The 25864-nt window shown below is 42.3% G+C and overlaps 1 protein-coding gene across 1 annotated transcript in view; it reads right to left on the bottom strand.

Moving 5' to 3' along the window:
* Positions 1–10159: 10159 nt before the first annotated feature.
* The window catches only part of LOC102548289 (uncharacterized), a 24781-nt gene continuing 9076 nt past the window's right edge, over positions 10160–25864 (bottom strand). The window contains exons 2-3 of the mRNA XM_087568154.1: positions 11685–11836; positions 10160–10459 (exon numbers count right to left, since the gene is read on the bottom strand). The gene's annotated coding sequence lies outside the window, so the exon portion shown is untranslated. The remainder of the gene's footprint in view (positions 10460–11684; positions 11837–25864) is intronic.

Genomic DNA, 25864 nt, shown 5'->3' with positions numbered 1-25864 from the left:
TGTCTGAGTCCAGCATATGAGGGTAAAACTTGCTCTCTTCCTCTTCTCTCTAGACTATAGAACGATGGCCAGAGCTCAACAGCCTCCTTTGTCTCTAAGATAGCTCTGGGAAGGAATGCCACAGGTGCCAGGGGAACTGAGAGAGCAGGAATTGCTGCTTATCCTTTGGCATCAACCCTGAACTGACTCCTGGACTCCTTAAATGGGAAAGATAAAGAAACTGACCAAGGCTGTCAGGTGCAAGAATTGAACTCCCTCTCGGTCTACTAATCCTCACTGGTAACACAGCCATCAGAGAAAGGCTTTGAGAGGAAAACAGATCCTGTGCCAGCTACACAGCACGTATGCAATAGATGATTCTTGTCACTAGTAGTATGGCATTATTAGTTGAGATAGTTACAGGAATAAGATACTACTTCCTTTGCGGACTAGTGGCATTAAATAATTATGAAGGCAAAGACTCTGTCCCAGAAAGCAATTCCAAGTGTGCCTTAGTTAGGGTTGCTGTGATGAAACACCATGACCAAAGGAATGTGGGGAGGAGAGGGTTTCTTTGGCTTACACTTCCAGGTAATAGTGCATCACTGAGGGAACTCAGTGCTGTAACTCAAGCAGGGCAGGAACCTGGAGCCAGGAACTGATGCAGAGGCCATGGAGGGGTGCGGCTTCCTGGCTTGCTCCTGGTGCAATCACTAGGAAAATACCCTATGGCTGCATATTATGGAGGCATTTTCTCAATTGAGGTTCCCTCCTTTCAAACGACTCTAGCTTGTGTCAAGTTGACATAGAACCATCCAGCACAAGGTGTAAGAATAAATTACCCACAGTAAAAGAAAGAGGTTAGATGGACCTGGAATAGCTCCTAATCTCCATGGTAACCACATGCTTCTTGCACCAAGTGTTGCCAAGTGTTCTCAGTGTGAAAGATGTGAATGGTAATGAGAAATGTAAAATAGAAAATAAGGGGTGTGTGCGTGTGTGAAGGAGAGAGAGAGAGAGAGAGAGAGAGAGAGAGAGAGAGAGAGAGAGAGATCCTTTAAGTTCACTCTCTTAATGCTGATTTCAATTAACAAGAATAGAACTATAGATATACTAAAGAGTTCTAGAAAGAGGAATACACCAAAAGCAATGTGGGGAGCTGAAAGCTCAAACCAAAGAACCTTATTACATGTGTTCTATAAATTCAACATTTCTCACCAGCCTCCTGTCAGGAGTCATCTAAAGCGGATAACGCACCCAGATGGTGGGAGAACATGCCTTTAATCCCAGTACTCTCAATGCAGAGGTCAAAGGACTGAGTTCCAGGACAGCCAGGACTACAGAGAGAAACCCTGATAACTCTTGTTATCAAACACGCCAGCGGTTCTGTAAACACCAGGAGAGGAAAATACACAAACATTGACAACATGTACAAATCACCTGTCAGTTCAGCACAGTTTCTGCTGCCTGCTGAGTTCATGTTGAGTAAGGTCAGGTCAGATTTTGAATTTTGAAAATACTTCCCCTTCTCACAGTTGTTTGGATTTCACAATGGCAGTTAAGGCTGTGGGACTACGCTGTGTTCTTTCTCACTAGGGGAGAGCACTGCGAAGAGTGAGCTCGCTTATTGACTTACCAGAACTGTCTTTCCATTAACAGGGGGGAGTATCTGCACGTGCCAGCTCTGTCCTGCACACTTGGCACACACTTACTTCCTGCTATGGGGCATAATTACACTCCACCATAGGATTCAGCTCAACTGAAAATGTAGGCCATGGAAGTGAAATACGGGTCAGTCTGCTAAAATCCAAGTTCGCCATTAAGTAATTGCAGGTCTGAGAGTCCTTGATCAATGCTGAGACTAGAGTTAATTTCTAAATGTTATACTTAACTTGAAAACGAATGAGAAAATCAGGGGCATGCTTTAACTGGATCATCCGCTCCTGAAAAGTCAGGTGTCAGTACATCATTGAGGAATAACTAGTTCAAGCTCAAGACCTCTGTGATCGCAGTTCATTAAGACAAATGGACTGGAAGTAGATATTCAACAAAGTGGACATTTCTTCCTTTTGTTCTGTAAGCTTGTGGGATGAATTAATTCTAATCCACCAGAGATTTGTTTCAGAGTCTCCACCTTTGAGTCCAACACGTTTTGAAGCAACAGATAAACCTGCAAGTTTCTTTCATAGATATCAGAAAAAATTACCCACCATTTCTCTTCCATTCTTATGCTTTGATATTGAAGCAATTATTCCCTGCCCTCTTATGTATGTCGTCATCATCTTCTTCTTCTTCTCCTCCTCCTTCTTCTTCTTCTCCTCCGTCTTCTACTTCTGATTCTTCTTCTACAACTTCTTCTACTTCTTCCTCTTCCTCCTTATTCTTATTCTTTCTTCTTTCTTCTTCTGATTCTACTTCTCCTCCTCCCCATCTTCTTCCTCTTCTCTTCCTCCTCCTCCTTTTCTTCTTTTTCTTCTTCTTCTTCTTCTTCTTATTATTATTATTATTATTATTATTATTATTATTATTATTACATTCAGTCTTTGTTTCATAATACATCTGGAAGAGCTTTCCTATTTGATTTACGTGATTTTTATCTGTAAATGTTCAGACCGTTGGCCTCAGGCTCAGGGAGAATTATCAATTACTACTTCTAATAACTAAGGAACATAGTAAAGCATGGACACTGAAGTTGTATATCTGAAAACAATACCTGAGGGCCTGTGTCCTGGGCTCATTATTGCCAATATGTTTTGGGACAAAGTTTCTATTCCTTCTGAATGACTGCCTTGTGCTTATACAGAGGATCATCTAATTGGATCCTGTTTCATAGGAATGAATACACGCTCACACACACACTCACACACACACACATACTAACATGTGCACGAATACGCACACATACATACCATAACAAGGGGTGGATGCACACATGGAAGTCAGAGAACAACTTTTAGAACTCAGTTCTTTCCTTCCACTGTGGGTGTGGGTTCTGGGGACTGATTTTAGGCCACGTAGCAATTCCTGCTAAAGCCTTCTCAACAACTCAATAATCAGTTTTAAAATTCTAGCAAGAAAAGAGTAAAACTGCAAGGGAGCCTTAGTGCTACACAGAAACTATATCTAGATTGCTGTATTCTAACATAAAATGAGTCTGCATCGTTTTTGTTGTTTTATTGTTTTTTTAAGTTTGAAGAAAATTTGTTGGAGTTTAAAAGAGGAACCCCAGGTACACCAGAGGAGGAAAAGGAAGAAATTTTAACAGCTATGCCATTTGAGTTACGCTGGCATGTTCAGCCACTTGGCAGACAAGCAGCCACATGGCAACAAGATGAGCTTGAGAAAGAAGCCAAAACTCCAGGGAAAGCGTACTTGGACTCTGGTCAACATCCGGAACAAAGAAAAAGCAAAGGCTGGGGCCCTGTAACAACTCACAACAGCACCTTATCAGAAGCAGCAGCAGTTGCCTTTAATCCCAGAACTCTGGAGGCAGAGGCAAGCAGATCTCTGAGTTCAAGGCCACCTAGGACTACAAATTAAGTTTCAAGCCACCCAGGGCTATATAGCGAGACCCTGTCTCAAAACAAACAAATACACACACACACACACACACACACACACACAGAGAGAGAGAGAGAGAGAGACAGAGACAGAGACAGAGACATAGAGGCAGAGAGAGAGAGAGACAGAGACAGAGAGACAGAGACAGAGAGACGGACAGAGACAAACAGAGATAGAGACAGAGGGAATCCAGTTCATTCATTCATTTCATTCAACTTTATCCCTGATGTAATTATTTCACAAGCTCCCGTGTTACCAGGAAGAGGCTAAATCCTATTGGGCAGGATTCAGCAAAGTAGCTAATTATATCAAAATGAATGTAAACAAAAAGTAGATAATCCCCTTAAAGCACAAATGATGGCTGGATAGTTGCTATTAGGCAGTATACAAAAGAACGGGCTAGCATGGGGTGGAAGCAAAGAAGATACATTTAGCTGGACCTGTAAAATCAGAACGAGGTGGAGGAGGGAGGGAGTCTCTATTTCTTGACATATGCATATTAAGCAGTAAACACATTCAAGACACTTCTCTTGGCCTCAAGCGTTTATTAACAATTGCAATTGAACTTTACTTTCTCTCCTATGTTTTATTTGAGTGTGGATGTCTCTGTCTCTCCAGAAGCAGGACGGATACTTTTGTTTTAAACATTCAGTTGTCCTTTGTTTCATATCGCATGCTCTCTCATACAACCCAGGACCACCTGATCAGGGATAGCCCAATTCTACCACCTCCCAGTAGACCTCTCTATCACTGGGTTAAAGCACTGATTGGATCAGAATCTAACTGACCCTGAAACTTCCTTCCCAGGCACACACTCAGTGTGTGCTTTACATGATTATCCAAACTCAGAAAACAAAAAAAATAAACCATGCTCTCCCTCATATGAAGGCCCTAGCCTATAATGTATGTATACATGTGTCTTAGGTTTCTATTGCTGCTTGGGCAGGAAAGGGTATATTTTGTCATAAGTAACAATTCATCACTGAGTGACATTAAAACAGGAACTCAAAACAGGAATCTGGAGGCAGGAACTGAAGCAGAGACCTCAACAGTGACCAGTGACCCCTGTTAGGCTTGCTCTATCTGCTAGACCTGAGGGGGTGGGGTGGAGGGAGACAATTCTAGGACTGTCTAATTAAAGGGAGCTGTAATTAGAACTGGCCAGCCTCTCCCCATTGGAATTTCAGAGAGCAACAACTCACTGGCTTTCGTGGTCCCTTTTATGGGGAACTGTTAAGACTGACAGAGAACAGCTGTCAAGATAATTGGCTGTTAGCACCTGGCCAGAAGAGTTGGGGACTCCGGGTCTCAAGGCTGCTTATGAGGTAGATATGTGCAAGAATACATTACGTACAAAGGGGGTCATCAAAGCACCTGGAAAATATTTCCATAATGCAAAGGAGCAATCGAATATCACAGGTTCAGGAATTTAACAAGGCAAACGGGTAGGCATATATCATGGCATCACCAGTTTCAGGTTAAGTTGAAAAAAAAACAGGCTTTGCAGGATCCATTGGGCTTAGGAAACAAATTTACTCTCGTGAGGTATAGAGACTTAGTACAGTGTGGCTCCTGTTTCGGTTACACACGTGTGTCTACATGCTTTCTTACACAACTCAGGACCACCTAGCCAGGGATAGCAGTAACCACAATACACCAGACCCTTCCACCTCAATCATTCGTCAAGAAAATATACTACAGGCTTGCCTAGAGGCTGATCAGAGTGGGTGTTTTCTCAATTGAGAGTCCTTCTCCCTCACCCACTCTAGCTTGTGTCAAAACTATTTTTTTCCTTCTAGTTCCAACTCCATCAGAGTTGTTTTAATGAACATTTAAATGGACAAATGCAGTTGAAGGTCTGGGTGGATTGTGCAATGGTGAAGAGCACAGCTGCTCTCTTGCAGAGAACCACGGTCCAGTTGCCAGCACTCACACTGGCTGATTCCCAACCATCGTAGCTCTGTCTCCAGGGAACGCAGTACCCTCTTCAGTACCTCATGCATACATGCACAGACACTCAACACGTGATCATATAGAATTCAAAAAGTAAAATTAAATCGTTTTTAAAACGTAATTGATAGTGCAGGTGTCAAACCCTAAGGGAACTTCTGTTGTGCCAAGATGGCCATCCCAACGGCATAGCATTGGAACTGAGCAGGGGTAACTAGCTATGTGTTTTCATTAGTGACTTAATTAGAAAAAAAATGTCATTTTAGTTAATGAAAGGACCACATGTGCTTTACTAATCCTCTGGGTTCTTCTCATTCCAATCACATAGACAGTTGAGACCAACCACTACAATGGTCAATGCTGCTCCTATGATAAGGAGGAAGTAAAATGAACAGGAAGTAGAAAGTAGGAAGAAGCGTTTTCTCACTGAGGTAGACAGTGACTCCGGGAGCTGCATATTGCTCTAAATTACTCTTATTTGTGTCAGTTAAGAGCACAAAGGCTGTACTGGCTCATCTATCTCCTGCTGGTTGTTCTGCTGTCAAAACTATAATGTGGTCTGCAAAGTAAAAGATCCTGTGCAGTGGGCCCATCACAGTTACCATGGGATACGGTTTAAACGCAGAAGTAATTAGATGGTTTTCTTTGTTAAAGAGAATCACTTTCAAGGATCATCGGAAAACAATTATAAAGTAAATGCCCTGGGTGTTTTTTTTTTTTTGTTTTTGTTTTTGTTTTTATGTTTAAGAGCATTCTTGAGGGGGTTGGGGATTTAGCTCAGTGGTAGAGCGCTTGCCTAGCAAACGCAAGGCCCTGGGTTCAGTCCCCAGCTCCGAAAAAAAGAAAAAAGAAAAAAAAAAAAAGAGCATTCTTGAATATTGTCCACAATGTATGAGTATGAATTAAATTGCCCAAAGACAGAAAAATAATTTGTCTCTGCAGTAAACCTAATTAAAGATAGTGTATTTATTTAGAGCAATGTATTCCAGAATTTTTCTGTGATCACTCACTCTTAGAAAAATAATATCTTCCCATGAATCCCATGTTTCCTAGATACAATTTTTAAAACAGTAGAAATAAAGTGTGTGTGTGTGTGTGTGTGTATATATATATATATATATATATATATATATATATATATATATATAAAGTACAAACACAAGATATCTCAGTGAGGAACAAGGGCACTTGCCACCAAGCCTGGTGTTCAACACCAACCTGTGTTCAACCCCAAAGACTCACATCATAGAAAGAGAGAATTAGGTTGGGGATTTAGCTCAGTGGTAGAGCGCTTGCCTAGCAAGCGCAAGGCCCTGGGTTCGGTCCCCAGCTCCGAAAAAAAGAAAAGAAAAAAAAAAAGAAAGAGAGAATTAACTCTACAACTTTGTCCTCTGACCTTTACATGCACAACATGACCTCTGTACACCCAATTTGCATGTACAGAAAGCAGAAGAATGAGTCAAATTAAATGGAAACCCTCAAATGGACTTGCTGCATGGATTATAACATAGGTCAAAGCCTCTGGGCTTATTAGTGATGCCCGGCTTTGTGAAATAATTGTTCGTTTCACAGGTAAGAACACAGACTTCCTGTAGTTGTTGTAGCACATGTCTCCCCTACAGAACAGGAGCGTCAGCCTTTCTAATACTTTGAGTTAATCAGTGTTGGCAACCAGACTTGGTAATGTGTAAGAGTGGCACTGGTTTTGAAAACATGAGGAGTCAAGAAGAGCAGCTGAGGCTTTGCACTGTGAGAGGCCAGGGAAGGCCATTGGGGAAGGTGCAGCTTCAGTTGCAGTCGACAGCCCAGGACTGAAGTGGTCGTGCAAAAGAGTTGAGGCTTGGCACCATGAAAAGTTTCAGCGGTAGACCCCAGTGTACTGGAGAAGCCAGAACCATGGATGATCACCAAGAACTGCAGTAGCAGTGGAGTGGATCGACCTAAGCTTGAAGTGCTAAGAGGGCAGAGCTGGAGAAGTGATGCCAGCCCTTTGGAGACGCATATGTGGGTCCCAGACACTGAAACAAGAAGCTGCAACATTGAAGTTGCCTTGGAGATCCCAAGACGTTGTAGATGCCAGAGCCATAGGTTATCTCCTGAGGAAAGCTGTTAACAGGGAGTGGAACCAGCCCAGGAAAAAGAAGTTTGTTGCAGTCAACAAACATAAAAAAGGAATTCGAGATCTGAAAACTGCTTTGATATCAAACATGGAGATGCAGAATTTGGAGTTTGCCCAGTTGGTTTCCTGTCTTGATTCAGGGGATTACAGTTAAGTGATTGGGTGGATCTCAGAAGAGACTTTGACCTTTGGACTTTTAACACTGTAGAGACTGCTACAGACTATGGGGACTTTGGAACTTGAACTAAATGTACTTTTTTTTATTATGCTATGGCTAGATATAGCCCCCATAGATTTATTTGTTTGAACAAACCTATGCGGGCCAGACATTGGAATGTAATGGTTTGAATATGCTTGGCCCAAGGAGTGGTACTATTTCAAGGTGTGGCCTTGTTGGAGTAGGTGTGTCACTCTGGGCATGGGCTTTAAGACCCTCATCCTAGCTGCCTAGAACTTGGTCTTCCACTAGCAGCCTTCAGATGAAGATTTAGAACTCTCAGCTCCCCCTGCACCATGCCTGCCTAGATGCTACCATGTTCCCACCTTGATGATAATGGACTGAACCTTTGAACCTATATGCCAGCCCCAATTAAATGTTGTCCTTTATAAGACTTGCCTTGATCATGGTGTCTGTTCACAGCATTAAAACCCTAACTAAAACACATAGTCTGCCAACAAGAGACACGTTGTGGTTTGCCCTGAAGTTATCTGTATTTTGATGCTAATTCCACTGCCCCAAGGACTGCTGCCTACTCATGTACTCAGGACTCAGGTGACTTCACCAGAACCTTCTCCCCATTGAATTTGTAAAATGCAGGTGAGGTACAGGTAGAGGATAGAAGGAGGCCTGTCATTGGATGAGAGGAAGGATGGGCGGGAGAGAAGTTTGAAGGAAAAGGAGAAGACTGGAACAGAAAGGAGGTAGAAACAGGAGGGACTGGGAGAGAAGCCATGGCAGGACAATATGGCAGGTGATGTTAAGATTCCACACTGTACCTTTACAGGTTGTTACGAATGTTCTTAAGGGATGGATGTGTATTGGGCTTTGTATGTTTAGGTGGGCATTTATATCTTATCAATTGGGCCAAAGGTTATTGTGTTATGTGTTCTTTCATGTGTAGATTTAAGTGTAATGGAGTGTGGGGTGGCTGGTCTGGGCCGCCACAGAGTTGAGATGTGTGTTTCTGGGATGGAAACCTGCCCTGGGAACTAGATAGGTAGAGAGATTACTGCCAGGCTCAGAGAGAGGCCTTCGGCAGTGTGATATGGGATGGAGCAAAGCAGGTGAGAGGCTTTGCTGACTGAGAATTAAGATATCCAACAGATATCTTTGGTCACTGCGGTGTAGACCTAGTGGGGATAAAAGACAGTGTTTTTATTTTTTAGATTTTTGCAACAGAGACAAAGTAAGGCAAGGTGGGTAGATAAACTGGAGAGATCTGTGGACTTCAGCATCAGGGACAGAACTTGCCCCAGAACCTCAGAAATAAAATAGAGAGAAATTGAGGAAGATACCCATTGTCAACATCTGGCCTCGATGTTTACAGGTGTCTGCACAGACATGCATCTAATCACGTCTATCACACACACACATACACCAGAGAGACAGAGAGAGACAGAGAGACAGAGACAAAGAGAGACAGAGAGAAGCAGAGAGAAACAGCATTTCTGAAAGGGTGCTTTTAGACATCCTATACCAGATTATTCGATGCTACTAAAGGAAGATCTTGGGACCCTACTTTAAAACCTCTAAATGAGAACTTGAGATGTGGATTGAAACTCTGCCCTGATGGTAAGTTCTGGTGAGGTCTATAGATATGGTGCTGGCCATTTACAACCTCTGGATCCATCTACCCCTCTAGACTGGGCCTGGACACTGAAGCTAAATCTGCAGACACTGCCATTACCACAAGCACTCTGGTGAGTCTCTTCCAATAAGGAAAACTACAGAGAGACTGGAAAACACCAGGAAGGAGACAGAACAGGCCAGTTTCCTATGCTTTGCCTACTCTCCAAGGATACACCACCCAGCTGCCCATCTCTACTCCCCAAGTTCTGCTTGTTTCTAACAGCTGGTTCTGGGGGCCATGTCTTTCCATCTCTGCCAGCATGATGGTACTCAGAGCACCGTCGTCATCTAAGTCTGGATTCCTGCTGCAGTGGGCTCTGTCCTAAGGAAGCAGCCTTTTCAGGTGGCTGCCTTCCCTCCCCACCCCCACCCCTGCCCCGTGCCTTCCACTCCAGCTTCACAGCCTCACAGTGGCTAGGTCCATACACCCTCTTCTCCCCTTGCTCTGTGTACAGAACTGCTTCCTTCCATGCCTCTCTTTGTATGAGTGAGTGTCCCTGTGCCCTTTCATGTATAACCAACCCTCCCAGTGAATCCTGTGTTGGGATAATTGGTCACACACACACACACACACACACACACACACACACACGCACACCTGACAAAAACGAACATTTTGAGCGCTAGTGGCTTGTGGGATTAGGGATACATTTCCCCATGATCTCCCTTTGTTATCACTTGCTCAAATTGGTACCCAAGAGTAAAGTCATATAGTCACTGACTATGTTTTATTTCATTCAATGTTTTTCTAAAAGCTCCCAGTTCCAAATGACCTTGTAACAAAGTTTACATTTTTATCGTTGAAAATAACGGATGAAGAAAGAGGAGGTAGGAAAAAAAAAAACTGAGAAAATGAAGAATTCCATGGTCTTTTAGATAAAAAGACTAATCACATATTTTTCAGGAAGGATCCACGTATGAGTCTTTGAACAAAGAAAATAATTTCTCAAAAGAGTTTTACTCATCTTAAATAATTCCATGGGATATAGTGCATGAAGTATCTGGAAGAGAAAAGTAAGTGAGCTTTAGCATTATATATGAGAATGCCCAGGCTGTTATTCTTAGGCCCATCCCGAAAGTGACTTCTACCTCTGTTAGGATGTGGCTGCGACTTGAGGTATTTGTTTCCACCCAAGCTTCATCTTCCTGCCTCTCTTCTTTGACTCCGCCTCTTCTCTCTGCATAGCCTCGTTGAATATTCAAATGCCCAGAACAGCCTCACAGTGGGGACTCAACACATGCTGGACTGGCACACATCGCCCTTCTTCTAGTAAGCCTTCCTCGGGATGAGTCTGTTCTGAATGTCTGCACTGCTTTCTATATACATTTTACATCCAACGTGGCTTATGCACAAGCTTTCCTTTTAGAGAATAGACTCTCTGAGGGCACACTGTGTGTCTTACGTACCCTATCTTCACACTCTCCTAATCAATGAATAGTCCTCCATTTCATGAGTCATTCCTTCTTCTGTTATATTGTAGCCATATCCAATATTCCTACAAATATAGAGGCTATAAGCATCTAAAATGCCTTATATGATCTATACGGTGTTATGAAATCTTTTTGCTTTGCCTTGATCTGCATATACAGACTGTATGACAGCCTGACTGACACAAACTTAGAGAGGACCTGCTGTAGCTCAAGATTCCTGGTGCTTCTCTTCCGGTTCTTGATCTTACACACTTGGGCATGACAGTGGTGGAATATCTCACGGAAAACAGGGCCCAGAGAAAAGGAAAGGGGAGGGGAAAATTCAGCCTTCCACAACCTGCCCCCAGTGATTACTTCCCGCCACCTAAAACCCACCTCCTAAAGTTTCCACAACCCCCAAAACTTACTGCCAGAAGCCCAGCATGAAGGATGTCTACTTTGATTCCCAGCACTCGGGAGGCAGGGGCAGGTGGAGACCCCGTTTTAGTTAGTATAGTTTTAGCTTGTAACCGGTTCTGGAATAAGGCATTTAACTCATGAGGCTGCAGGCACATTGCACCTTCAAGCTAACCACTGCATAATATTGCCCACACATTAGGCATGTACCTTTTAATTACCTTGGGGATAGTTTTTACCTTTCACTAAGAAAACCGAGGCTCTATGGATCGCGCTAACCTTCTCAAGGTCACATAATGAGACAGGGGTTATTGTATCCGGGAGCCTGACAGGTGCTCTTTTCACGGACACCGGCTGGGTCTCTCGGGAAGTTGCTGATGATGACAGCGATGAGCTCACCTGACAGACTGCTCTTTCTCCCTCTTCGGAGACTCACTTCCACACCAGGAAGAACCCGGAGCAGTGACTCACAGTTCCCGGCATCAGTGCCAGAGTGTGTGCTGCCGTTCTGACCGTGAGTGTGATGATCATGCCAGGGAGTCAGATGTCTGCTGGATTTAGAAAAGGGCCGAAGGTCATAAAGGGAAACAACAAACCTAAGGGCTGCCGGGAGTTCTGTAGCTCTTGCAGCATCTCTTCCCCACCCTTCTTCCCAGCAGAGGAAGCTACCAGAGGAGGAAGGACAGCAAGGAGAGGTAGGGATGGCTTACTCCCCTCCCCTTCCTCTCACCCCAAAAACATCATGTTACTGGCACTCTCTACAGAGGCCTAAACTATGACTTATAATAAAAAAAAATTAACAACTTTATAGAGCGTTCATAAACTTCAGACAGATATCGAGTTTTTCTAGAGTTTAAATGACAGTCGTAAGCTCTGTGGTTTTTACAGGTCTGTAATCACAGCTAACAAAACCGAGATGGGATTTTAAGTTCAAGGGCAACCTGGGCAACTTAGTGAGACCCTGTCTCAAAATGCAAAATGAGAAGAAGGCTGGAGACCTGTGGGAGAGTACTTGCCTAGCATGGTGAGGTCCTGGGTTGAATTCTTAGGACTATCTCACATGTTTCTTGATACCATATGATGCAGAAGAGACATCTGATTACAAGGCAAACATTGGATTAGAGCAAAGGTTTAAATGAAGGTTTCCTCCATCAGTTAAAGATAATATTGTTGTCCAAACTTTTACGCCAAGGTACTGGCCACATTGCCGCATGCCTTTCCCTACTGTGCTGCCTCCTCCCTCACCCCTCTACCACCTTTTTGTTAACAATCCAAGTGTCCCTCTCTTTCCTAACTCTCCTCCCTCTGTAGAGAAGCATTCTGACCATTCGATAAACTGATTTGTTTGCTATAGCTATTATTAAGCTCAACTTGAACAGCTTACCCTGTTTGCATGATATTTAAAAAAATCAGAAAGTGACATTTTTAATGGGCCAAGCCAGATGTGGTCCATTCTGTTGCTTCTTGAGGGGCTCTAAGAGCAGAGTATATGTCAGTTCTTCTGAGAAATGTCGCACCAACCTGCGTCTTCCGTCAGGAAAACTTATGATTATTAGGAGTTGGCAGGAGCTATCAAAGGCCCAAAAACCAATCGACAGTTAAGTACCAAGCCAGGCATCATGGCTCTCACACCTATAAACCTAGTACTTAAGAGACTGAGACAAGAGAATTGCTGCAAGTTCCAGACCAATCTGGCCTACATCGTGAGATGAAAAGAAAATGGAAAAGTGAACATTAACCAGTAAGTCGGTATTTCACTATTAGAGAAATGGAACGTTTTTCTATCATAAACGACTATGTAATCGGCAGTTCGCCATTATTGTGGTACTTTTATAAAAGTGTGAGCAATGTTTTATTTTTTTTTTTTTGATAAAAAAGAAATAGCATCTTGAAGATTGGGTACCACAAAGATAAAAATATGGATTCCAAATAAAAAGAAAGAAAGAAAGAAAGAAAGAAAGGAAGGAAGGAAGGAAGGAAGGAAGGAAGAAAGAGAAAGAAAGATTAGTACAAACAAACTGGCAGAGAGAAGTCCAACTGGATCCATTCGAAATGATGTAACCATGAAACACAATCATTAAAGCAGCCACGAGGTTAATTACTTAACACCGTTTGTCATCTACTGGAGTCAGCACATTATCCCAAGGTGAAGAAAGGGTAGCAGTGGAGCCTTGTCAGAGGAGAGCCGTGGGACACAGCTACAGACAAAGCCGGCCTGAGAAACAGGCCCAGGAGCTCCACACTGAACTCACAGGATGATACTGGAAGGCATCCAGAAAAGGTGTGCCTTCGTTCCTTTTCCAAGCCCGTAGTTTAACTGCCGAGTCCACGATGCTCCGGGTAACCTGGACCCCTCTGGCACCTGGACACTAATGTCCCCTTGCTAAAGCCCTACACCTGCCGCCAAGCTTGACCAATTGAGCTGGATCACTAGGAGGCCCATTGTGGAAGGGGGTAACTGACTCCCACAAATCATCCTCTCGTTTCACATGCCAATGGGCACTCATTCATAGGTGTGGGAGGGCACACACACACACACACACACACACACACACACACACACAGAGGCAGGCAGGCATGCCACACATGTGCATACGTAATTAATTAAAGATATCACAGCCTAATTCCTCAAATTTGTAGATATTTAAAAAAAATCCTTGAGTGGAACTGGAACCACTCTTGGTGGCCATGTGCCTATAATCCCAGCACTTGGGGATCCAAGGGATCTTTAAATCAAGTCCAGCTTGTGCTGCATTGTAAGCCTCTCTCTCCAAAACAAATTCTCTGGGGGCAGGGGGAGGGGAATAAAATAATGTAAAATAGATTTTATTTTCTTTTAAGGATGAAATTATAGTTTCTTATTAATTAATAATTAGTGTTTGTATGCCTGATATGTGCCCCCTACATCCTGTGGATCGGGGAAGTGTCAAAGCATTAGCAGAAGGAATCACCAACACTATCCCTATAGAACCATGGACCCAGAGGAACAGATACTGTGGCTCCTGTCTGTAATAGAGTGCTCAGGAGGCAGAGAAGGAAGGATCACAATGTGAGACCGTGGAAGGAAAAAAGAGAAAGGCAAGAGAGGGAGGGTATATGGGAGAAGACAGAGGGAGAAGAAAAGAAGCATCAAAATAAGTGTCATCATTTTCTGCTTTAAAGGACATTATAGATGAAAGGAAGATGTGGAAATATATATTTCATCACTCATAGGTTCTTTTTTTTTTTTTTTTGGTTCTTTTTTTTTTTTTTTTTCGGAGCTGGGGACCGAACCCAGGGCCTTGCGCTTCCTAGGCAAGCGCTCTACCACTGAGCTAAATCCCCAACCCCCACTCATAGGTTCTTAACCTCAGTCATGCTGGGCTTTTCAAGGAATGGTGCCTAGGAAACTACGCGATGTGTTGTTTCTTCCTAGATATGAGCTCTTTACTATTTTCAGTTACTGTGGGGTTGATAGACTGGAGTGCATAGTTTACAGATTGGAAGATAGAATACCTGAGCGTTGTGTTCTAACACTGGGTTCAAACTTTAAATGACCTTGTACAGGTGGGAGACCTGTCCTCAAGAGAGTGAAGGGCAGCTGCGCTGGGAAACACGTTGGGAATCCCAGTTCGATTTTCTAACACACAAACTGTAGTGAACTGTTGAGCAAGCGTTTTAAATGAAGACATCACGTCCAGTGAGAGTTGGATGCCCATCAGTAGAACAATCTTATCGAGGTGCTACCACAGCGCAAGTGGAAATACAGAGGCACAATGCCTTTCTGTGATGCTTTGCAGTCTCTTCTAAACCAAGGAGGGCTCAGAGCTGGGAGAAAGTGGTCTTCACAGCGTGTCTGGCCCTGAGCTTCTGTATCTGAAAGAGTTCTCTACAGAATGCAAGTAAATAACCTAGGAGCCACTCTAACACACACATTCTCAAAAGTAGTTCTGGTGTAAGTAAACACACCCAGTACTTATAAAACATTTTTATATACAGTTGGGTGTGGTGGAACGTGCCCTTAATCCCAGAACTGAGCAGGCAAAGGCAGATGGATATCTATTTGTCCAAGGCTAGCCTGGTCTATATATCAGTTCTAAGCCAGCCAAGGATGAAGATAAATAGACATGGTTCCTGTGAATAAGTAGGGGCAGCTGATTTTTAGAACAATAATGTGACTTTCTTATTGTCTTAAATGGTAAGGAAATTAAGTTTACAACTAATGTTTTCAATTGTGTATATGCCATCGTTTCCTCACAGTTGAAATTGTAAGGTAAACTGAATGTGAATACAAATAAAAATAGAATTTTTTTAAAATATAAGTCCTAGAGCAACCCCAAAACATAATAGCCTCACACAAATTAGTCATGACTGTGCCCACGTGTATCAAAGTTCAGGAAGCTGACAGCCTCTCAGAACATTTGGACTAGTTAAAAGTCAATAGCCATGTTTATTTGGGGCATAGGTCACATTTCAGCTCTGTTTTACTGGTACTTGAGAGCCAGTCACAAAGGTTTAAGGATATCTTGTTAATGTCACAAGGGATGGATTATGGGAAAGGATTGGATTAAAATTATCATGTCAAAAAATACTTGATCCCACGAACCTCCTACAAAATGAATCCTGCCCGTTTCATCTATAATTTAACTCGGACTTAGAGGTGAAGGATTTAGTGTCTTCTCTTCGACATCAGTGTTAACTGAATTTTAATCCCGAGGATGATAAATGCTCAGAAGAGATTCCCACTTTATAGAAAGGGAACCACACTGCGAGAAAAACCAAACCTGATTATCATTTACAGTTTGTGATTTTTCAATACAGTCAACCTTCCATATAAAGATACCGCACCCAAAGATTCAGCCAATAGAGGATATAAAAGTGGGAGATAATGGAACTGGACTGAAATGTAAAGGCATTTTCCTATCAGTATTCCCTAACTCCTCAGCACAGCAACTATTTACAAAGCATTTGCCTTTGATTAAGCATGCTAAAACGTACCTAGCCTGCATAGGACGGTCTCTGAAGGTTTTACACAAATACACCATTTTAATGAGCCTTGAACGTCCAGACTCTGATATTTGATGGAATTCTAGATAAAGTTCCCCTCAGAAAACAAGCAATGTTTATATAACCACTTGACAGTCATAGCATCTGAAAGCTTTGTTGTAACCTGCAATTCACCCGAAACTACCCAAGACATCCAAGTGTGGCATACATGTCCATGGGTTCTAGTTATTAGGATGCACTTCCATGGCTTTCATTTTTTCCTCTGCAATGCTTTTTGAAATGTTTTTTGGATCTAACAAACTAGTATTTTGGGTTGACTAATGCCTAGTGTTTTATTTGGTGGTGACAAGGATGGCCATGGTGAAGACAATGATTCCCAGGTTCTGTACAATTAGACTGGAATCCTGGAAATGGGATTTTGACGTACTGTTTTCAGTGATCTCCAGGGGAAAGTCACTGTCATAGAGGACCTCCCACCTCCAAAGAAAAGAACCCATTGGCTGGGCTCCAAAGCTAATCCCCTTCAACATGAGGACTTGAAACCTGATGGAGTTCACTTGTTTATTCAGTGAAGGTGAAGGTTGATTCACTTTGCTGAAATGCATTAATACCTCTCTCTTTGGATGAAAGCCCCGAGGGAATAGGGATCCTCCATACTTATTGTTTAGAAAGGAGGAAGGGACAATGACTGACCACCTTGGCCTTCCTGCACTTTGAAGACACTTCAGGAGTCAAGAATCTGGACAGTGAGCAGCGAGGGAGAGGTTGGGACAGCCCTGGCACAGGGATACAGGCAGGCCCAGACAAGGATGTAATGAGGGAAAAGCAGAAATGATGTCACAGGCAAATTTCACTTCCACCAGAACTAGCCTTACTCAGCTAAGAGAGATCACCAGAACAGAGATATGAATTATCTCTGGAATAAATTTGCAAAACAGTAGGGGAACTTTTAAGTTTGCTGACAGATACACATGCAAATTTCCAAGCACTTAATCGTCACCTTTCAAGTTTCTTGGCATCCGAGCTGGGATTTTCACCAGTCAGGAACAACAGATTGTTCTGAAGAGGGTGTTTCCCAGGTTTCCGGTCAGAGGGCATAAGAGGAACACTCATCCAAGAGGCTGTTCCTGCAGATCCTCTAGTTCCAAGGTTTCAAGAAATTGATTCAAAACCCCTCAAATACTGTTAATTGGTTTCAAGTCTCCATGACAAAAAAAGGACACACACACACACACACACACACACACACACACACACACTGAGCTGAATAGTTTAGAAACTGAATTATAAAAGGTGGGTGTCAGATACTCCATTAAAATGCAATAGAAATTAAATTAAACCTTTGATTGTAGAAATTTAGTGATGAAATTTAAGGGTAGTGTTGTAAAACAGCAAACGATCAATGGGATTTTGAAAGTTGGTCCAGACAGATAAAGTACTTGCAGAAACTGAGAAACAACGTCAGGTAAGAAATGAAGAGCCGATGGGGTGGCACCCAGCTTTGAACCCAGCAGAAGGAGCAGTCATTCGAGGCTATTCTCAGTTTCCCAGTGAGAGACCAGCCTGGGTTACATGAGACTGTCTACAAAATACAATTAAAAAAATAAAAGATGGAGACCATATTTGGAACGTAGCTCAACAATATTATTTTTACAGAGCATGAAGGTATGCTAAAGAATATCTCCCTCCGACAATAATTCAAAAACGTCTGCTATCCAGAATTGCCTGAGAAGCCAAATACACCAGTTTCTTGAGCACCTCTATCAGAGCTGTGGGCTCAGACATGTGAAGATGTTATTTTTCCCCATAACAAGTTCTGTGGGAAGCTAGTGTCCCTACCATGTGACTGTCTGTGTGAGAACAGATTTAGAGGGCTGAACTTATTCCAGCAGGTAGAACCTGTTTAAAATTAAAGGACACATGAGATTCACAACAAAGCAAGGAAGGGAATCAATGAATACCATGACCCACTACCTAACTTGAGGGATCTCATGTCACAGTGCCGTTGTAACCACCTATGCATCCTCTTGGAATTAACTCCTTTTCTAACCACAGCTCTGGCAATCGCTCGTTCTCATGTTTGATCTCTGCTCTGCTCTGTGATTTGCTAGGATCAAGAACCGAGAAATCTCAAAGACAACAGTCAAAGGACATGATTAGGGCAATTTCTAAAGAAATTCAAGGGCTCGAATATGTATGTGAAGGCACGTTCAAACACATTAGCAATCACAGGGACACAGCTTTTATAGGTGCTGGTGGTAAACAGGCGAGGCATTGTATAATGTCAAGTGTTGGAGGGGGAAGATACAGAACAGTCACGCCTGTTGGATTTCTTGTTCAAATCGATGTAGCTATACACTGTTCTCCTGTTCTCCTTGGGTTCAATCCTCAGCAGTTCATCAAAAAAAAAAAAAAAATGTTTCACAGACATTGAATCTGTGTTTGCTCAATGTGACTCCCAGGGATTTTTCTTTGGGGGGGGGTGGGCTGTTTATTTGTTTTGTCTTGTCTTGTCACCTGGCTGTCCTGGAACTCCCTATGTAAAGCAGGCTACCCTCAAACTCACAGAGAACCTCCATGACAAAAAAAGGACACACATACACACACACACACACACACACACACACACACACACACACACACTGAGCTAAATAGTTTAGAAATTATAAAAGATGGGTGTCAGATACTCCATTAAAATGTAATAGAAATTAAATTAAACGTTCGATTGTAGAAATTTAGTGATGAAATTTAAGGATAGTGTTGTAAAACAGCAAACGATCAATAGGATTTTGAAAGTTGGTCCAGACAGATAAAGTACTTGCAGAAAGTGAGAAACAGCAGCGTTATCTCTGACTCCCCAGTGCTGGATTAAAGGTGTGCATCTCCAGGCACAGCTTTTTCCATTTCTTGCAGATGACAGTAAAAGCTAGAGACATCTTACATTCAGGACCAGTGAGTGGATGAGTACAGTGTGCTTGGCCTTTCTCCTTGATCTATCAGCCAGTGAGCAGCTGGAAGCAGGAAACATGGCACTTAGATAAACATGGGACATTTTTTTTTTTAAAATCCCATCATAGATCTAAAATACCCAGGTATGGTGGCACACACCTTGAATCTCAGCACTTGGAAGACAAAGGCAAACTCTCTGGGAATTTGAAGCCAGCCCGGTATACATAGCAAGTTCTAGGACAGCCAGAGACTCTGTCTCAAAAACAGACAAACAGGCCTCCTATCACAATACCGCTTACGTGACTTCAAAAACACGTATTCCAAGTCCAGTAAGAGTCAAAGTATTAAGCAAGGGAAGATTTGAAATGGGTGTATACAAAAGAACAAAACACAAACCAATCATCAGAGGATGAACAAGTGTGCCACGCCCTAAGTGCGGGAAAATTCACCCGAGTCTACAACATTTAGAAAAAATCTATAGCACAGATTTAACACAGTAATGAGATTAATGTGTTAATCTTTAACACAGTAGTGGGAGTCACAGCAACTCCCTTCTGCCTCCTGTTTCTGTCACCTTTTCTTGTCAGTATTCCCTAAATCATCAGCATGGCAACTATTTACATTTGTTTTCAATTAAGCATCCTAAGTACTTAAAAGTCAGTTTTCTTCTGACGACTTTCCAGGTTTGCAATCCTTTTGCAAATCGTTACTTTGTACGGTGTGTTCTAGTCCAGGGTGCAAAGGAACCTCCTGACAGTGACGATCTATCTAATATCAGGATGTGTTTTTCTAGCCTCCTCTTATATGGCACCTTTCCTTCTAGCCTCCTCTTATATGGCACCTTTCCCTTTAACTCCAGTCAGGTAATGTCTCAAGTCAAATACGTGGTGGTTGTTTCCTGTTGCTTGGACATGCTAGCACTCCTTACCAAATTCTCAGTGGGGTTGAGGATGACCATGATGCTCCAGAGTCTACCTCCTTGGGTTCAACCCTCAGCAGTTCATCAAACCATACGCAGCAGTACGTGCCTACCATCCTAGCACTGGGGAAATGAAGGCAGGAGAATTGGGAGTTTGATGTTACTCTTGTCTACACAGGAAGCTAGAGACCAGCTTAAGCTAGAGGTCCTGCCTTGAAATAAATTAATGAGAGAACTTGTCCTGGCTGGTTTTGTGTGTCAACTTAACACAACCTGGAGTTATCACAGAGAAAGGAGCCTCAGTTGTGGAAATGCCTCCATGAGACTCAGCTGTGAGGCATTTTCTCAACTAGTGATCAAGGTGGGAGGACCCATTGTGGGTGGTACCATCCCTGGGCTGGTGGTCTTGGGTTCTATAAGAAAGCAAGCTGAGCAAGCCAGGGGAAGCAAGCCAGTAAGTAACATCCCTCCATGGCCTCTGCATCAGCTCCTGCTTCCTGCCCTGCTTGAGTTCCAGTCCTGACTTCCTCTGGTGATGAACTGCAATGTGGAAGTAAGCTGAATAAAGCCTTTCCTCCCCAACTTGGTCATGGTGTTTGTGCAGCAATAAAAACCCTGACTAAGACAGAACCGTTCATATGCGGTGATATTTAGTCTCCATTATCCCAAGAGCATCTTTGCATATAAAGTACAAGTTTCACATCTCAGAGAATCCCTCAGTCTCTTTTCTGACCACTGGGATGTTGAAAGTACATGAGATTCTTACTGGCAGACAGCTCTGCCCCCTTTTTTCTCTACAATACTGTGTTTACCTCTTGGAATTTATTACAGGGCAGAACTGCCATGTTAAAGTAACTGGGTCCTTGTTACAGTCTAATCTTCCCACTGGAAATCAACTCTTTGTGATAAGCGGTCTTATCTCCTATAGTCACCATGTACTTCATACTGTGAGCAGGACCTGCCAGCGACAGTCATAGCTGCCCATCCAACAAAGGCACCCATTCAGAAGGCTGGTTTGGACCTCAGAGCTCGAGAAAGGCATTACACATTGTGCCTATTCACTGGATTGGCTCACCAGCAAGAGCCCAAGATTTAGGGAGGAAACAAAACAAAACAAAACAAAACTTCCCGAATAGAAGTCAGGCAAGTCGAGCAAGGGCTGCTGGAAAAGGAGGTTAATAATAACATTCTCCTGCCTGGCTCTAGCTGCTTCTCACACCGCTCAGACTTCTCAACAAAGCAGGCTTCTTCCAAATACTCGAGCAAGGTAGATCCCAATCCACTCTTGATGTTCTTAGGCTCCTGCGGTCATTTGTTCTCCAGTTTTTAGATGACTAAGTCATTTACATATATAAATAAGTATAGAGTTTAAACTTCTTTGTATTTCAAATATCTAGATCTAGTCTCTTCTTCCCTACTAAACTTCCTGTAACCCCCCTACCCCGCCCAAACACCACTAACACCATGCCTTTGCAATACCCTGTGTTTCACAAAGATGACTCTACTAGGTATTTAACACACTAACACACTTCAGTGGTAGGGTATTGACATTGTTTCTGTCTCAGGAACAATGTCAATAGCCTTATTATAAAGTTTTTTGTTTTTGTTTTTGTTTTTTTAGTTTTTTTCAAAGAATTACTGGTAGTTTAGATTTATGTTGCAAGGATAATACAAAGGATTACCATATACTTTTCACCTAGATTCCCCAGATAGCAGCTTCCTGCCACACGTTTTAGGCATCTCTATTTATGTATCATATACTATGGTGTTCACGTAGCCAGTTGCAAGTAAGTTACAGGCTGTGTTCTGAACCCGTTGGTGTCCTGAAAAGGCCATAATCTTCCAAGGAAATAAGAACATTGGTGTAGAGCTGCAGTAGAGCTTTTAGAGTCGAGCATTACTATAATTCTGCCCACTCGTCCACAGTGGTGAGTCTCCTCAATTTCCCAGGTAATGTTTTTATAGAAAAAGATAATCATGCATCAAGGTAAAAATAGCAGTTCAGTGTTCTGTTGGTCTGGCTGTTTTGAGACTGAGCTTATGTAGACTATGATGGCTTCAAACTTCCAATGTAGCCCAGGGTGACCTTGAACTCCTGATCCTGTGTCTACCTGCCAAATTCTGGGATTACCCATGCCTGGCTCAATAATTCAGTATTCACTCTCTATTATTTTGATGTTTCTTAATAGTACAAGCTAATTGCAATGTCTTTTTAAGTTTTTCTTTCTGGTGCATTTTCATGATTAGAGTTATGCTATACATATTGCTAGGAATGCCCCTGAAATGATTTTTTCCCTCCATGTTCAGAAGGCATTTTATGATTTTTTTCTCATTACTGAAATACTGGCTTTGGCTCTTTTCTTAAGATTGTAACTACCAGGGGTTGGGGATTTAGCTCAGTGGTAGAGCGCTTGCCTAGGAAGCGCAAGGCCCTGGGTTCGGTCCCCAGCTCCGGAAAAAAAAAAAAAAAAAAAAAAAGATTGTAACTACCAAATCTTGATTCTCTGACATAATTATTTTACTTTGCCATTACTAATTGTCTCTGGGATAGTACTGTAGGATTATATAAATATCCAGCTGGTCATGAATTTGAGGCCAGCCTGGTCAACACATCAAGTTCTAGGACATCCAGGGCTTCACAAAGAGACCCTGTCTTTGGAGTAAAAAAAATTGTAATAAAGAATAAGGCTGAGTATGATTGTGCCCACCTTTAATCTTAGCAGTCAAGAGGAAGAGGCTGGTAGATCTTGGTGAATTTGAGGTTAATGAGAGAAACATAGTGAAACCCTGTATCAAAAAAAAAAAAAAAGGAAAAGAAAAGAAAAAGAATGAAAGAAGGAAGGAAGGAAGGAAGCCTTCAAAACACAAAATTAAAACACTGGCTCAGCCAGATGCAGTGCTATGAGCCCACATTTCCAGCTGCTCTGATGACTGTAGGTTAGGCATGGTGACACGGATCTTTGATTTCATCATTTCAGAGGCTTAGGGATCTCTGGGAAATCCTTGACAACTTGGTTTACCTGTGAGTTCCAGGCCAGTTGGGTTACACAGTGAAGACTGTCTCCAACACAGAACAAACAAACAACATTTAAAAGGCTAAGACAGCCTAACAATGTCTTAGCCCAGAAGTTTAAGACAAGAACGAACCCTCACCCGATCTCTGGAAACAAACAGATGACTACAGGGATAAAGTGATCGTGATGGCTATTCTTGGTAGTCAACTTGATTATATCTGGAATTAATGAAAATCTAAAATGAGAGGGCACATCTGCTTGGAGTTTTTGCTTACTGTGACATGGGGAGATGCACTTCTAATCCAGATCTTGAGGCAGGCAGACACATCTTTAATCTGGATCTTGACTACCTCTAATCTGGGTCACATCTTCTTCTGGCAGCCTATCTGACGACGTGGAAGAAGGAAGCTTTTGCTCTGTGCCTTCTTGCTATCAGCTTGTTAGCAAGTCCATTCCTTCACTAGGATCCCAGCACCTCTACTGAAGACCAGTTGAAACCTCCAGCCTTGTGGATGGACTAAGGGGATTCTGGATTCATGAATTTTCCATTTATAGCAAGCCATTGGATTAGCCAGACCATATAGCCTGTAAATTATTCAAATAAATCCCCTTTCTATATGTTGAGATTCATTCTGTAAGTTCTGCTTCTCTATTCTCTGACTAACATAGTGATGATGGTTTTGATTTAGAAGATTTAGAAGATACTTCTTGCAAAATGACTTCTCTGAGCTGGACATAGTAGCCCATGGGTTTTACCTCAGTACTCAGTAGAGGGAGGCGAGCAAATCTATAATTCAGAGGCCAGCCTGGGCTATGTCTCAAGTTCTAGGCTACATAATGTAACAAGGTCTTAAAGGAAAACAAAACAAAACAAACAAACAAAAAAAAACCCGCACCACCAACAGCAACAACAAAAAAGCCAATGTTCTCTGTCTCCACCATTAAAGACATTGAGATGAATCTTAGAATGGGACTCAATGAGTTTCATTCTAAGGAACTGATGGCTGAGCCCAATTTCTTAAATACTAAGCCCCTGTATCTCAATGCCTTCCTTCCTTCATTTAATATAATAGCCACATATATTTCCTTCTTAACGTCCCTCAAAGGGGCTCCAAGTGTGTCTCAGTGGCAGAGTAGTTGCTTGGCACATGTGCAGCCTTGGGTTAGATGCCCAGCAATAAAAACCGTTAGCAGCTGTCTGTCTTTGTGACATCCCTCTACAGGACAGTCTCAGTTGCCTGTCTCAGTTTCAGATTTCTGTGAAATGTGGCCATTTTTGGGGGGCTTTGTGTTTTTTGTTTGTGTTTTTTTGTTTTTGTTTTTCCCATCTAATGGAAGAAGTTTAGAAATGGTTTGCTGAGTCATAAGATGTCAAAATCTTTCATCCAAGTACTTGGGAGGCAGAGGCAGGCAGTTCTCTGAATTGGAGGCCATTTCTGCTCTTCAGAGAGTTCCCTGACAGCCATCTCAAAAAAACAAAAACAAAAACAAAACCTGATTTAATCATGTTAAGAGGAATAAACTGTTCGGAGGCTTTCGTGGGTAGCACACTGAGTTATCCACAGTACTTTTCTTCTGACATCTATGTTACAGCTCCAAAGCATTGCTTCCTTTGATTCTTCAGTATCCTGTCTCTTTGTGGGTTGTAATTATTTGTGGTGTGAAAAAAAAATGATTACATTATCAGAGATGATAGGCTTATCTAGGGAAGGGGAGATCCTTATGAGTATAAAAAAACGTTTGTAGAGCCTTGAACAGCACACTTTAGAGAGCTGAGGCAAGCTACAAGTACAGCAAAGGGCTTGCCTGTCCAATCTGCAGTAAAAGGGAAGGCTTGACAGAGAAGCAAGTGAACCATACAAACTGGTCTCACGTAGCCCAATGTCTCCTAAGAAAGTTCCAGGTCTTCAGAGCAGTGAAACAGTTCTTTCCCAAGACTTAAACATAACATCCAACTCTAAATGCATTTGCTTTTAAATAGCGTTCACTTTTTGAAATTGTATTATTTGGGGAGCTTTGTAGTTTTCATTCTAATTACTTTTCTTTGTTAACATGTTTTTATCTTCTTCTGGTAAAATATACAGATAGAGTTATTGATTTCTGGAGTACGGATCTTGTTATATAGCCCTGGACAATCTAGAATTGTACCAGGATATCATTGAGCTAGAAAAGATCCTCCTGCCTCTGCCTCTTGAGGGCTGGGATTAAAAGCATTTGCACACTCAACCTTTTTTTTTTATTGTACTGTATTTTGTTTGTGACACTGCTGCCCTATGCAGACGTGGACAATCTGGTTATATTTCATTTTCTATTCAAGTTCTTTCTGGTGTGTATAGTAGTGTGTTTCTACTGCAGGCAGGTGGAGCTCAGAGGACTTGTATGGGCAGATTCTCTCCTCAGACTCTGGGACCGAGAGACTGGGCTCAGCTCATTGGGTTTGCCTGTTCTAATGGTTTTGCATAGGAATCATTCTGAATGAACCAGAATTGTATTTAACTGGTTCTATCATTTGCAAATCAGTTAGGAAAAGGTACAGCTACATTTATCGGTTAAATTCAAACCTTTGTCGGTATATACTGTTCAAGTTCAAAATTCTTGTTTTTCCTAATCAAGTTCCCAGGAACTCTTCCCTAATGCTTAATGATGTAACATGCTGAAACCACAGATCTACTTTCAACACGGTTAAAATTTTGTTTTCAAAACAAGTATTC

The sequence above is a fragment of the Rattus norvegicus genome, chromosome 9 (assembly GCF_021556685.1).
Source record: "Rattus norvegicus strain SHRSP/BbbUtx chromosome 9, alternate assembly SHRSP_T2T, whole genome shotgun sequence".
Lineage (NCBI taxonomy): Eukaryota > Metazoa > Chordata > Mammalia > Rodentia > Muridae > Rattus > Rattus norvegicus.
Note: the sequence above shows the minus strand (reverse complement) of the source record. Positions and strands in the feature narration are given on the sequence as shown.